This window comes from Leuresthes tenuis, unplaced genomic scaffold, assembly GCF_036924035.1.
Source record: "Leuresthes tenuis unplaced genomic scaffold, fLeuTen1.0.hap1 SCAF_1, whole genome shotgun sequence".
Taxonomy (NCBI): Eukaryota; Metazoa; Chordata; class Actinopteri; order Atheriniformes; family Atherinopsidae; genus Leuresthes; species Leuresthes tenuis.
This window is the reverse complement of record NW_027325355.1, coordinates 40,603,545-40,619,028: the sequence shown is the minus strand read 5'-3', so window position 1 is coordinate 40,619,028 and position 15,484 is coordinate 40,603,545.

Here is a 15,484-nt window from a genome sequence, read left to right as displayed (position 1 = left end):
TAAATTATACATCAAAACGTAGGTATTTTAGTTGTCTTTCACCCAATGCGACTGTCATTGAGCTGGGCCTCACAGATGTCTCACAAATCCCCTCTGAGCGCAGAGAGGGAACATTAAATCCCATTATAAAACGGGCGAGGCCTGAAATCAGTCGGAAAAATCATTTTAAAACTGCCATAATAAAGGAGCCCCAGGGGTTAGAAGAATAAAAATTACACCGCTGGCTTCCCCCGTCCCTTCTGGCACTCACGGTGAAAGAATTATTCGGATACGACTTCTACTTTTCGAACAGCGACCGTTTGTTCCAGATTTCCTGCTCAAAATGAAAACCCCATGATTTTAAGGGGACAAAGTGAGGTGCAGATTTGGCAGTGGGCACGTGCAGCTGTTGCCCACAGCAACTAATTAGGAGGCCAGACTCAACGAGCCCCAAACTGTCCTATTTTAGAGGGCAGTAACTCAGCCATACGGTATCACAGAGACATCATTCAAACTTTAAAATGTTCACAAGACATTCAGCTATTATGTGATTATACAGCTTTTTCAAATATTAAGCCAATTCTGAAATATGACAGTTTAAAAAACCATGAACATTTTTGCTCCTTCTTGATTTTTATGAATGAGAAGATTAGAGTGGCAGACTGATCATTTTAACTTTTTCTGATATTCAAACAAATGGCTCTAACTTTCATGCTGTTTAACTCAGACAAACAAATTATACCTTAAAATGTAGGTACACTTGTCCTCTTTCAGCTGATGTAACTACTAAATAGCTCACATTTACAGAATTTCAGCTATGAGCCTTGAAGCGAGAGAAACCTTTCAATTTCTCTCACTAACTCCAATGTAAATTTGGTGGAACGCCAGAGACAGGTTCAACTGTGTTCAACCTGCTGCCGTTTAAATTTTTTTCACTCCATTGAAATAAAAACTACATTGCTGCGTTCCTCCAAGCCTTCTGCTTCTTACGGTCTTCAAATTATTTTCCTCGCTCTTACGGTTTTCTCACAGGAGGTCATAGTATCCAAAATGCAATTTCTGCAGGTTATACAGGGAGAGAGCTGCAGCTGTTGACAAACATTGCTGTCACTGATGACATCACTCTTCCACTCCCTGCTGTATATTACACTGAAGCCATTTTAACTATTAATGACTTGATTTCTGATAAATTTCCACTAGATTCAGCTTTTTGAGCATGTTCAACTAATCCCATTCAGCTACTTTTCTTTCTTAAAGCTCCAGCTCCTTTCAAAAAGACATTTCAGGCCTTTTGAAACAACATGGCGGCCCTATTGTAAAAGCTTTATGCCAGCCTGTGTTCACTCATGTTTTCCATTATTCAGAACATATTAACAGGTTCATGCCAGCCCCTGATGAGACAAATGCGCGCGATAGCGCGCACTAACTCATGTTTTTCGTTAATCTGAACAGATTAATAGGTTCATGCCAGCCCCTGATGAGACAAATGCGCGCGATAGCGCGCACTAACTCATAAATTTCCATTATTCAGAACATATTAACAGGTTCATGCCAGCCCCTGATGAGACAAATTCGCGCGATAGCGCGCACTAACTCATGTTTTTCATTAATCTGAACAGATTAATAGGTTCATGGCAGCCCCTGACGACACAAATGCGCGCGATAGCGCGCACTAACTCATAAATTTCCATTAATCTGAACAGATTAATAGGTTCATGCCAGCCCCTGATGAGACAAATGCGCGCGATAGCGCGCACTAACTCATGTTTTTCGTTAATCTGAACAGATTAATAGGTTCATGCCAGCCCCTGATGAGACAAATGCGCGCGATAGCGCGCACTAACTCATAAATTTCCATTATTCAGAACATATTAACAGGTTCATGCCAGCCCCTGATGAGACAAATGCGCGCGATAGCGCGCACTAACTCATAAATTTCCATTATTCAGAACATATTAACAGGTTCATGCCAGCCCCTGATGAGACAAATGCGCGCGATAGCGCGCACTAACTCATGTTTTCCATTAATCTGAACAGATTAATAGGTTCATGGCAGCCCCTGACGACACAAATGCTCGCGATAGCGCGCACTAACTCATAAATTTCCATTAATCTGAACAGATTAATAGGTTCATGCCAGCCCCTGATGAGACAAATGCGCGCGATAGCGCGCACTAACTCATAAATTTCCATTATTCAGAACATATTAACAGGTTCATGCCAGCCCCTGATGAGACAAATGCGCGCGACAGCGCGCACTAACTCGTGTTTTTCATTAATCTGAACAGATTAATAGGTTCATGGCAGCCCCTGACGACACAAATGCGCGCGATAGCGCGCATTCACTCATATGTTTTCATTAATCTGAACAGATTAACAGGTTCATGGCAGCTGGTGACGAGACAAATGCGTGCGATAGCACGCACTAACTCATGTTTCCATTACTTTCAACACATCAGTTGTGATAATAGGTTCATGCCAGCAACTCATATGTTTTCCATTATTCTGAACAGATCAACCGGGCCTTATGTATCTAAAGCGGGCAGATTTCACCAGAACAACCCAAAATCTCATTTTTCAGACTGGATTTGAAATATCTGGCAACTACCAGCTTCTCTGTCTCTCTGTGTGTGTGTGTGTGGACGGGCAGAAGACGGGCAGCAGCTGGGCACCCATCAAAATTTCTTCAGAAATTTTCTAGTTATTTTTGTAATTTTTAATGGATCCATTAAATACCTTCTACACTCTAGTGATGATGATAAACAGTCCTTATTTATTTATTTTTTTTTAACACTTGTTTTTTTTAATTTACCGCACTCCACTAAACTATCCGTCGCTTGGAGATGACGTCATCTCGCAAGTTCCGCATCCATTCGTGCTCTACTTGCTCTAATTACACTTATAAAGCTAATTTGGGACCTAGTTAGATCATGCTGCATTCATTTCAGCTCTGAAAATGAACCCTTCTGACATCCCATTTAAAATGGTTTGTTGCAACTTGTGAGGAAATAACATGGGATGTTTTAAAGAACGTGAATTACGCTTGGTCAGATACGGTGTTAAACATTTGGACCAAAGTCCTGTAGTTTACTGTGGGCCCCTAATCTCTCGCTTGGGAGTGTGAAAGGAGTGAGCGATTTGGTCTGAAGGACTCCAGGTTCTAACCTCGGTTCTAAGACGTCACAGTCATGAAATTGGGGTCCAACACGTCACTTGTCCACTTCACTGGTGGGACATGCTAGAAGGGTTTCAAAGGGGAAAAAACGGAGATCAGCGTGACATAAGACTGGAGTCTTACTAAGTTAACCTGCTGAGTTTTGGAAATGACTCCTTGGCAGGAATACAGAGCTCTGCAGCTCTCTCATCCAGAGGATCTAAAAGCATGGATGTGTTTGGAACATAGCAGAGGCTGTATTCTTACTAAAGTCACGCTAACTGTCTTTTGCCCACTTTGAGATGTTTAAAGTTCAGATTAATATCTGAGCTGAGATGTAGAAACATTTGACAACGTGATGCAGAGCTGCTCTTTTATTAAGCGATATGGAAGAGATCTTAGATTTATTTCAGATGAACTTGATAAAACGGGACATAACGGAGGTTAAATGTTTAAAGCACCTTGTGCCATCATTTTGTCCATTTATCGATTCCATCATTCCTCCTGAAAACTTGTTGCCTTGTGAAAACAACCAAAGACTCTCACAGACTCCCTGTGACACAACAAACTTGGCATTTGAACGCTTTATAGTCTGCAGGTTATGTTCCCTCTTTTGTGCCTGTAGTCATAATTTTATCCCAACTGACAATACATGTCATTTAGGGAGGGAGGGAAGACAGAGAGAGAAGGAGTGGGAGCAAAAAACGCTATGAAAGGAAATAACATAAGTGAAGAAAATGTTCCTCCATGCGCAGCTGTGACAGTTTAACAGTTGGTTTGTTGTTGCAGCTCAAACTGTGGATTTTAAAACATTTTTCTGCTTCTTCTCCTCACTCGGCTTTACTGTTATGTAGAACCGGGCCACCGAATGGTGTCCAATTATCTGACAGCCTGTGGAAGGTTAGTGATCTGTGGTCAGGACTGCTTTTATTCCCCCTTTCCTCTTAAGGCAGGAACAAGTATTTAGACTCAGCTCAATCTTATTTTTATTCATGGTTCCCTCTTTTAATGTTCTCTTTAAATCTTTTTGTGACTTTACAATCAAAGTTTGGAATTATTTTTGGTATTTTATGTTTATGCATTTGGCAGACGCTTTTATCCAAAACTTCCTACAGGGTAGGGTAGGGTAAGGGGATCTACTACTCCCTACTGGAAGTAGTACCTTTCATGCAGGGGATTTGAACCCCTGAAAAAAACACCTACATGAAATGAGGCAATCTTACCACTACACTATCCAGTCTTTTAGCCTTACTCATTCTTCCTCATGAAACTTGGATTCATTGTTGGTTTAGTTGTTTTCCCTTCATTTCAACAGGAAATGCCTGGAACAACTAGATATAATCAGTATGTGACAAAATTGGAAACATTCACATCCGGGGGAAATGGGAAGAGTTAATGGGCAAGTTTACATTCTGACGTTAGACTTCTGTTGATGCTGATGCTTAAACGTTTGACATATTTTTACTTTGGAAACAGGTTTAGCTGAAGGAGAAGTTGAAAGTCCTCACGGGCAAAAGAAACCAGACTCTATGTGTTTTTCTTTTTGCCACTCGATAAAATAGCCAGTGACCCCTGTGTGCCAGCGTGAATATCGTGCAGGATTACTGGTACAATATGGTTTATTTTGGTTAATTAAATTTTTTCTAAACTTTTTTTAATGTATTGTTATACATATTTCTATTTCATTTTCATTGCCAAATAAAAGTAATAACATCTACTGACACCAGAGTGTACACTTTATTTGTCCCACTAATGTTTCCATTCCTTCTCCCAACACTTAACGACGGTTCTGACATTGAGGATACCAAGTTATGAAGAGTTTCAGGTGTTATTTTGTCCCATTCTTCCTGCAAACACGTCCTAAGGTGGGCAACAAGACAGGGTCAACACCACATTCACTGAAGAACCTCTGCATCCTGGATTTGGGTTCAGGTTCTGGCCACCTGGTTGCTGGCTAAAGTCTCTTTCACTCAGAAACACCTTTTTCATTTTCTGTTTGAAACTCTTCTAAATGATTCCTTGGAAACTTCTTCCTCTTGCAGTCCTTTAAAGATGGAAGCTGCCATTCTTCCAGGATGTTGTTTTTCTCTGCAGCTCCCTTCATCTGAGACCATTCAGTTCATGTCAGCTGCAGTTAGTTTGCTGCACATGTGACAAACCGTGATATAAAAAAGGAAAATAACTGAGCTGCTATCAGCCAACTTAAAGAGATCCGCACTTATTGTCCAATGAACAGACGTTTGTTGAGCAGCCAGGGTTTAACTTTGAGATCTTTAAAATATTATGCTGCTTGGTCATTAAGAACTCTACTATAAAAATCATGAAGTTATGGTAAATGGACTTGTATTTGTATAGCGCTTTTCTAGTCTAGCTGACCACTCAAAGCGCATACTATGAGAAAAGGTTTATGTGATGGGGGAGGCTTCCTCCTTTCTTCTACCTTTTGGTCCTCATAACATTGTGTAGCAAGTGAGACTGTCTGAACTCAATGTCTCATAACATTACTGTCTGGACTCATTTTCTGTAACATTGTATGACTAGTAATGCTAGTAACATTGTGTGACCAGTAAACATGAATAATATAAATAGCAATAGTATAATTTTGTGAAGCAGAACACTCTGAGCCAGCTTCCTGATAGGTTGTGCGCACTTGTCTCCTTCTTACAAGAAATAAATGTTTTGTGTTACTCGTATCCAGCGACTCTGAGCCTAATTTTGATAGAATTTTTCTGACAACTTGTGAGGAAGATTATTTAATTTTCTATGTTATCTAAAACTAGAGAAATATCATCTCTGCTGTTAGTTCTCATCAGAACTCTGGCTGCAGCAGAGAGTAATAAAGGCTCCCTTCGATCAAACTAGCTTGACAGGTGACCTTTGACCTCTTATCGATCGATCAAAGTAATATGACAGGTGACCTTTGTTTGACATCCGTTTGCTGACATCTGGGCATATGACTTTTGACCTCTTATCGATCAATCAATCTATTTTGACGGGTGACCTTTGTTTGACATAGATCAGGCATCTGTTCAGGTGGCCTTTGACATCTAAGGAAGGGGGGAGTTTATGGCTAGGGTTAAGAATGATTACAGCTAAGGTCAGGAGGTTGTGAGAAATAAGAATATTTGTTTAAATAAGAGAAAGGGTTGGGGTTAATAGGAAAGGTTAATTTGACAGTTCCTGGACAGTTCCTGTGAGGTCCGTGGTAAAGAATCAACGGAGCATTAGAGTGCGCTCGAGGCTGTCACTTGTCCGAGAATTAATCAGAGGTGCAGTTTCTTTCTCTACTTTTTTAAAAATGTATTATTATTATTATTATTATTTTTATTTTTACTTTTTTTTATTTATTTTTTTTTAAAACATTCACAATCACGGAACCAGGTATATTTAAAATACTTTTATGGTTATTTCTCCTTCATTCACAGAGGCCGACCTGTCAATAGAACGGATAAGTCCTACAATCCGGCCAGACCCTCGTCTGTGGAGGAAAAGAAACGCTACCATCCGACGTGAAAAATCAAGAGCTCGGGCATTCATGAGAAGTAGTGAAATTCTTATACAGAAAATTAACCATGACTTGAAGGTGATCTCGAAGTAAAGTAAATGTGTATATATATATATATATATATATATATATAAGTAAATATCGTATCCCCTCTTAGCCATTCTCAATTCTGTGTAAAGATGGATAATCAAGCAGGCAGAGTTGTAATTAGTCGTGAATTATCCGAGGCCGTTGAAAATTTGCAAAACATTCCCATACCGGTTCATGTGTGGAATTACTTTACACCGCTGGAGTATGCGCTCCTTAATGTCGATTATCAGTCATCTCCTACGGATATTGAAGAAGATGAAAATTATGAAATTGGCGTGTTACACGAATTAGAACTACCAATCCTGAATTTAAACGGGCCTCCGTCACCCGCCCTGGGTTTGCAAAATGATTCATTGAATATTGTCTCACCAAATCCAGCTCCTCGTGCCATATCACTTGATACAGCCTCAGCAAATAGTGCTTCTCAAGCTTTAGCATCAGACACTGTCTCACCAAATCTTATATCTTTACCTTCTCCAGCTGCAGCAGAACAAACTCGGCAGCATGGTAGGGGCTTGAATCAGGAGAATGTAGCCATCCCTGAACAGAATCAGAGAGATACACCTCCACCGATTGAGCGTGATCATTTCAATTGTCTTGAAATAAGACGTCCCGTCACAATACCGCGTCCGTGCCCTGATATAATGCCCAACATCGCTGAGTTCTTCAGCTGTTATGAGCAATCTTATTGAAGTGGCAGAAACAGCGCGATCACTCGCCAGATGTAATGATGTCGTCCAGCTAGAATAAGTAGGTGAGAGTATTTCTCAACACATTACCGTTTCTGTCACAGACAAGTCTGATGTAATCCTGAAAGCCTTTCTGGACTTTTTAGACGAGTTAACTCAATCGAACGCAGAGATTGTCTCTGATACTAAGATACTGGAGTTAATCCTCCAGGTAGTAAGAAACCCCACAGGGGGCGCCAAACGGAAGGCTTCAAAAACCTTAGAATGCGAATTAATCCATAAGAAAAAATGTCACTTGTACATTACAGATAATTGTGACAATCAGCTCTGCTTCCCCATCAGTCTCGCGCACATCTCAGACTCTAAGTTTACCAGTAGTCAGGCTTTGGTACAGGCGAGAGAGTGGCAGCGTCTGGCAGGCCTGACTGATCAGACGCCTGTATCTTTCAGTGATGTTGAAAAATTTGAAAAAATCCTAAACAGAAAAATTGTGGTGTTTCACAGAACCAAGGATGACCGAGCTCTGTGTAAATTTGAGACTGATTTCAGAGATCGATCAAGCCCTCTCTTTCTGTTATTACTCCAAAACCATTACTATGGAATAAAAAACCTCAAAGATTATATAGGGTCGAGATACATTTGCGAACACTGCTACACCAGTTACAGTGAGCCCCACTCACACTACTGTCCGGGCCCTGTGTGCCTACAACTCGTCATGTACAACTCAAGAGCTCAGCCCTGTATTTTGTGGTGATTGCAACAGAAGCTGTCGTAACTCTTTGTGCTTCAACAGACACAAAGAACCTCTTGAGAGACCCCGAGCCAGATTGCAAGTGAGTGATTGTGATCTGATTAAAAGGTGTCCGACGTGTAAGAGATTTTATCGCGTTGCGATGACTAAGGTAAAAACCCCCCACGTGTGTGAAGGTTTAAAATGTACAATTTGTGGTGAGAAACTGACCCCCGGTTCTACAGCAACTCTCAGTGGATACCAGTGCTACATTCAGCCTTGCAGCGTTGATGAACGGCTTGACGAAAAACTGATCTTTTATGATTTTGAATCCTTAGTCGGTCAGAACGATGTGCATGTCCCCTTTCCGGTCTGTGCAAAAACGCTGAAAGGTGTCAAGTGGTCTGCCTATGGATTGGATTGTGTCAGGAAATTCCTCCTCCATTTCAGGAGACCACACTACCGAGGATACACGTTAATTGCTCACAACGGACGAGGATATAATAGCTATCTTATCCTTAACGTTATGGTGCAACTAGGTATGAAGCCCTCTCTCATCACACAGGGGAGTAAAATTCTCTGTTTTACAGACTGTGATTATGGTTTGAGATTCATCGATAGTCTGTCATTCCTGGCTATGAAACTGAGTATGATGCCGAAAGCATTAGGTTTCAGTGATCATACCAAAGGTTTCTTTCCCCACAGATTCTCTTCAGAACAGAATTTGAAATATGTGGGGCCTTTTCCTTCACCGAGTTATTACTCTGTAGAACTCATGAGCCCCAGTGAGCAGGGAGAGTCCAACAGATGGTACGGAGGAGTGTGTAAAGGTACCTTTAACTTTCGTGAACAGAGCATGCTTTACTCCAAAAATGATGTTGACATACTCTTCAGGGGGTGTGTCAAATTCCGCGAGCAATTCTTTAACGAGACGCGCGTGGACCCCCTGAAATGCATCACGATCGTGTCGGCCTGTATGAAGGTTTTTACCGCCAACTTTCTGCAGCCTAAAACCCTGGCTATACCTTCACCTGTTGATTACAGTCAACAGAGTAAGACCTTCTCAAACACATCCATCCAGTGGCTGGAGTGGTTAGCATTTAGCAGAGGGATTGAGATTAGCCACGCGTTAAACACAGGGGAAAAGGGAATCGGCCCTTATGTTTCTTTCATGGCTGCCCCATCTGCTATCTGCCTGAGGACACATGTCCGCTGAGGAAGGCGCCATTTGAACAGTTCTATGCAGAGACCCGTGAGAGAGAGAGAGTGCTTCAGTCAGTGTATGGTCTTCGTTTGCATGTCATGTGGGAGCACGAGTGGATTGAGATGAAAAAGTCCCATCCGGAGGTGATTGAATTTCTCTAGAGCTTTAACGCCCCTGAACCTCTCTCTCCCAGACAAGCACTGTATGGTGGTCGGACCTGCGCACTCAGATTGAGGTACACTGCGGGGGTAGATGAAACTGTGCACTATGCTGACTTTACATCTCTCTACCCCTATGTGAATTGCAGCTTTCCTTACCCCCTCGGCCATCCCAGAATTATTTGCAAAGATTTTGATGACCCTGACAGCTACTTTGGTTTCATAAGAGCTTTTGTTTACCCTCCGCGCGGGCTGTTTTTCCCAGTTTTACCTTACAAGTCATCTCACGGAAAACTTGCATTCACTCTCTGTCGCACCTGTGCTGAAATGAATAACCAGGCAGGTGCATGCAACCATAGCGATGAGGAGAGAGCACTAACAGGTGTGTGGGTGAGTGTGGAGTTTAGCAAGGCGTTAAAGCTTGGTTATCGTCTTGCTAAAATCACTGAGGTGTGGCATTTTGATAGGAGCAGTAGCTCAATCTTTGTAGACTACATACACACATTTCTTAAGGGTAAACAAGAGGCTTCAGGATATCCCGCAGAGGAACTTGATGAGGAGAGTAAGTTTAGGTACGTCAGAGATTACAAGCTCCATCAAGGTATTCAGTTGGATACCAGCAAAATAGAGGTTAACCCCGCTAAAAGACAGGTGGCTAAACTGTGTCTGAACAGTTTCTGGGGGAAATTTGCACAGAGGAACGACCTCCATCAGACCACCATCATCACAGACCCGAATTAAATTTTTAATTTCATGTTCTCGGGTAAATACAAGATCATTTACTTCCACTTTCTAAACCCTGACATGTGCATGGTGCAGTGGACTTACAACAAACGGTGCATCGCTCCTCCCAACAAGGTAAACAATGTATTCATTGCAGCATTTACCACCGCATATGCACGTTTAAAACTGTATAGCTGTCTGGAAGTAATGCAGGACAAAATGCTCTACATAGACACAGACAGTCTGATCTATGTGGTGAAAAAAGGTGAGACTCCTCTGAAACTGGGAAACTATCTGGGGGATTTGACCGATGAGCTGGGGAGTGACACAATTCAGGAATTTTTTGCAGCAGGACCCAAGAGTTACGCCTACCAGACCAGAAATCAGAAAAAAGTATCACTCGGACACATGAATGCAGCGAGAAGGTCAACTTTGACAGCGTCAAAGAGTTAGTGGAGGGATACTTGGGTGGCTCCAGAGAAACTGTGATCCAGACCCCTCAGCGTACCATCTGAAGAGATAAAAAGGAGTTTCTGTTAAAAAATGCGACATTCCTGAAAAAGTTCCGGGTGGTGTATGACAAGAGACGCCTTTTTCCTGACGGTACAACTCTGCCTTTCGGTTATTAAGGTATTAAGGTGATTAAGAGGGAAAAATTTTAAAAAAATTAAAAAATGTTGTAATTTTCTGATGTGAAGGAGATTGATTTCGACCCCAGACTAAAGACTCCTTTTTCATGTCTGATTGTGGAGCCCAGCGGATGTGGGAAATCGTGTTTTGTTAAAAGTGTTTTAAAAAAGTGTAACCATGTGATTGATGATGTACCTGATAATATTGTTTGGATGTATACCTCTTTCCAACCATTGTACGCTGAACTGCAGCGGCTGAATAAAAACATCAAATTTGTGGAAGGATTGCCTCATTCTTTTGAAGATCAAAATCTGTTCCCTCCTGATCGTAAGCACTTGGTTATTCTGGAGTATGTTATTTTTCAGGCTTCAGACCATCCTGAAGTGGTAAAAATTTTCACACAGTACAGACATCACAGAAATATGAGTGTCATGATGTTGACTCCAAATGTATTTCATCAAGGGAAATACAGTCGCACCACCAATCGGAAGGTCGGTGGTTCGACTCTGGCTTCCCTGGCTACATGTCGAAGCATCCTTGGGCAAGACACTGAACCCCACGTTGCCTCCTGATGTATCCATCCAGCTGATTAGATCCATGAATGATTAGAAAGCACGTAGTTATGTGTATCTTAAGACGTGCTGTATGAGTGTATGAGTGGGTGAATGTGGCGTGTAGTGTTAGAAGCGCTTTGAGTGGTCAGTTTGACTAGAAAAGCGCTATACAAGTACAAGTCCATTTACCATTTACCATCAGCCTGAACAGTAACTACCTGGTGCTGTTTAAGAATCCCAGAGACAGATTGCAGGTGAATATACTAGCCCGTCAAATCTTCCCCTCAGAGAAAGCTATCTTCCTGGAGAGCTTTGAGGACGCCATCAGAGAGCCGCATGGGTATTTAATTGTCGACCTGACCCACTCATGCCCAGAACAATACAGACTGAGAACGGGTTTACTTCCTAGTCAGTGGCCAATTGTCTATGTTCCGAAAGCATAGTAATTTATCATGTCAGCCCGTATAAAAAGGAATGCTCCGTTACTCAGAGCTCTGTACCACGCCACACCTCAGAAACGTAAGGACATTCTCGGCCATTGTTCACCCGACTTTCTTAAAGCTTTGTGTGAGATTGCTCTGAATATTTTAAAGGGTAACATTAAGCTATCCCCTCCCCAGTATCGGAGTTTGAAAAAGCAAAAGAAAGTTATCAGACTGTTGGCTGATAAGAGAACCGGTTTAAAACGTAAGCAGTTGGCTCTCAAAAGTCAAGGAGATGGGTTTATTCTCCCCATCCTAACGGCTCTTGCACCCATAATTGGGGATCTAGTGGCCGGAATCGTTAGAAGATAAGAACCATGTCGCTCAGGACAGCACAAAAGATGTTTCTCATCTCACCTCATCAGTTCAAACACTTGAGTCAGTAGGAGACTTCTATCAGACAGACGGCAGAGGATGATTTGGATAATAAAATGAGAGCAATACTCGACGAGTCAGGAATGACCTCTTATGAAAAAATTAAGAAATACGACGCCCTGCTGCAAAAATACCTCACCCTAATCAAGCAAGATCAGATGGAGGAACCACGGGTGACTGTGACTCTTCAGAGAAACAGTCTTAATGATCCAATACCTGGATCAGATTCCCGTGAGACGGACCGTGTTCATGAACCCGATCAGTTAGAATTGGATGCAACGGCGAGTGAGGTATTAAAAATCCTTCCAAAGCGCGATCGCAGAAATGGTGAATACATCTTGAGGAAATTATCCGAGAGAAATGGCTGGACCACCAGAGGAGAATTTGTTTATCAGGGGCAGGTTGTGAGAGGATCACATTTGGTTGATTTACTTAAAACCTTCTGCTCCCTTTTAAAAGAAAAGCCCAAACCATGCAACCAACAGGCTGGACAAGTTTTCTCAATGTCCTGAATGAACTGAACATACCTTTATCCTCTGTGAATAACCCGCAAGCCCGTGGACAATACCGTCGTCTCAAAACAGAACCGAGCGGAATGGAGAAAATACCATCTGTAAAACCGAAGAAGAAGATAACCCTCTCCCCACATTTTTTTAGATCTGGACATGGTGAGCGAGACGAGGCTGCAGATGAACAAAGTTTGCATAAAAAGAAAAAACCTCCACGCTGGGTCACCTTTTCATCATAAATTTCTGTAAGAAATTAATAAAATGATACCGTCATTTGTTCTCAATAAAAAATTTTATTGATCCCAATTTTCAGAGTCTACAGAGTCATCACTTTCATGCATTCACAATTTGTAGCACTCTTTGAACATCTGTAAAGAACAGGCTCCGTGTTTAAATGAGGTAGCACTGTGCTTTCTGATGCATCTCTGATATTTTTTCACAAAGTTAGATACGATCACATCATTTTTAAGAACATCGTCACTGTAGGAGGATAATACTTGTTGCAGAGACATTCCGCACGCCCGGTGGCAGAGGTAATAAACGCACTGCTGACCGCACACGGTGGACAAGATGTTCTGAAGTTGGCGATTATGGTACGTTATCTTCAGGGATCGGTCTTTCAGAAATGACACAATGTCTGAGGGGTAGTGAGAAAAATCTGGCGGTAGCCCGTAAGAGTCGAAAAAGGTGGCTTGACCATTCTCCTCCAGAGTCAGAGCTAGCCAGTGCTTCCCAGGCATGTGAGAAGGATGTGTGTTCACAATAAAGTAAGCCGGCTTTGTAAACGTTTGTTTGAGTAAGGGGAGTTGGTCACTAGCCCACACGCCACAAAATAGGTCTCCCAGTAGATGGTGCAACAGGCTCTCCAGTTGGTGGTTATTCATGCTCACTCTTTTAATAATAGTCCACCAGCACCTGTCTTCTCGAGTTGATCTCCAAAATGGAATCGTAACATGCGTAGACAATGAGGGTAGTGATATGAGGTAGCGGTACTCTAAACCTCATCTCCAATCTTAAATTCCCATTAGAAACAGGTGACAAGGTGTCGGTATCCTCACCAGGATTGAGATTAAAGACAAACAGTGAGTAACCGTTGTTAAATTATTCACGTGTGATACTCAGAGGGAGATCTTTTAAATGACGACCAGTCGCTGTAAACAAATTGTAAAATTCCCGGACTGAAAAGCTTTGGTTGAACTGAGGCTGGAATGCCTTGGCGGGAACTTGTTTACCATCCTGACAAAGAGCTTACTCCAAGTTACTCCATATCCATATGTTTAAAGTTGAAGGGTGACAAGTCCCTTCTTCCTGTGAATGCCTCGTGGTGCACCATAACTAAAACAATATATTTAGCCATCGCTCCCAAAAAGAGATTCTCCTGATTACATATCCTTGAATTTTCAGGGATGGAGTATGTTTTTACATTCACACGTGACAGTGGGTAGAGAGCGTTTCCTCTCATTAAGGCCGATGTGTGGCCTAAACGAACAGCTGGGGAGACGGAAACTTTTTTGATAAAAAGAGAGGCGCCTAATATCATTAATCGGAAAGTCGAGTCTCTGGTTCCCATGAGATAGAAAGCCTCACTGGCTCTGGTTAGTTTAACTCTCATATCCACAGAGTTCAGCAGGAGCCTTTCGCAGAAAAAAATATCCCCATGGAGGGGGCCCATTAGGTGTACTTCTCTGGAATTAGCTGTACAGAGAGCCCTCTGGTTTAGCCCTCTGTTTGGCCCATTATTGGTTACTATAGAGTCTATGGCACCGGCTGTATCTTTATAATAAAGACCAGCGCTGAACTGACTCTTTAACGTGTCTTCAGAAAAGTTTAGCAGTCTCGATCATAGCTCTATATGGGTGGGTGGCACTAGACTGTGAAATTAATCTATCACCCAGAGTAACATCGCATTGACTGAATAGTGTATTGAGAGGATAATTGATGAGACCCACAGGTGCGTCGTTCGCCAAGTTTGTGCCATCTGCATTGGTGATAAGTCCAGTTCTGCCAGGGTGCACTCAGGGGATTTGTGACGCAAAAGAGCCATGTTTTACTCTCTTTCTCTTTCTATTTATGATTCAGTGAAATATATCCCTGCTCCGTGCAGACTTCCTCCCTTTAGGCTTGATCCTTCCAACTGAATTCTTTCTTTTGAGCGACCTCACTGTTTGTGACCCCCTCACACGTTCACCTGGCAGCCGCTTTCTTGGTCTTCGTGACAGAACCATAATACCCGATCCTTCTTGTCCTCCCGTCTCTGCAGGACCAGAGATCCTTCTAATGGTTTTGCCTATGACATCTGAGGCAATGTTTGTAGCTGCTGTTTTCAGATGAGGCTTAGCTATAGCAAAACCTTTTTTAACTAGGGGGGCTATGAAGCGAAATAATTTTGAAAATATAGAGCCTATTCCGCGACCGTACATTACAGGTGCTCCATAATAACCAGGCAGGGTACCTCCGACCTGGTTCTGGTAATAGTTTACGAAGCGGTGAGGATCATCCCTCATGTTTATCTGAACCATGTTGCTTTGTTTTGTTATCCTCCTCCTGACACAGACACAGACACTGAGGTGACCTCTGACTGTACGTTTGCTTGATAGTGACTAATGAGCCTGTGATCAAACCGTTTATATATATATATATATTTACTTCTGATCAGAGCTTATCGGGAGAGATAGAATCACAATTCCCTCTTACTCTCTCTG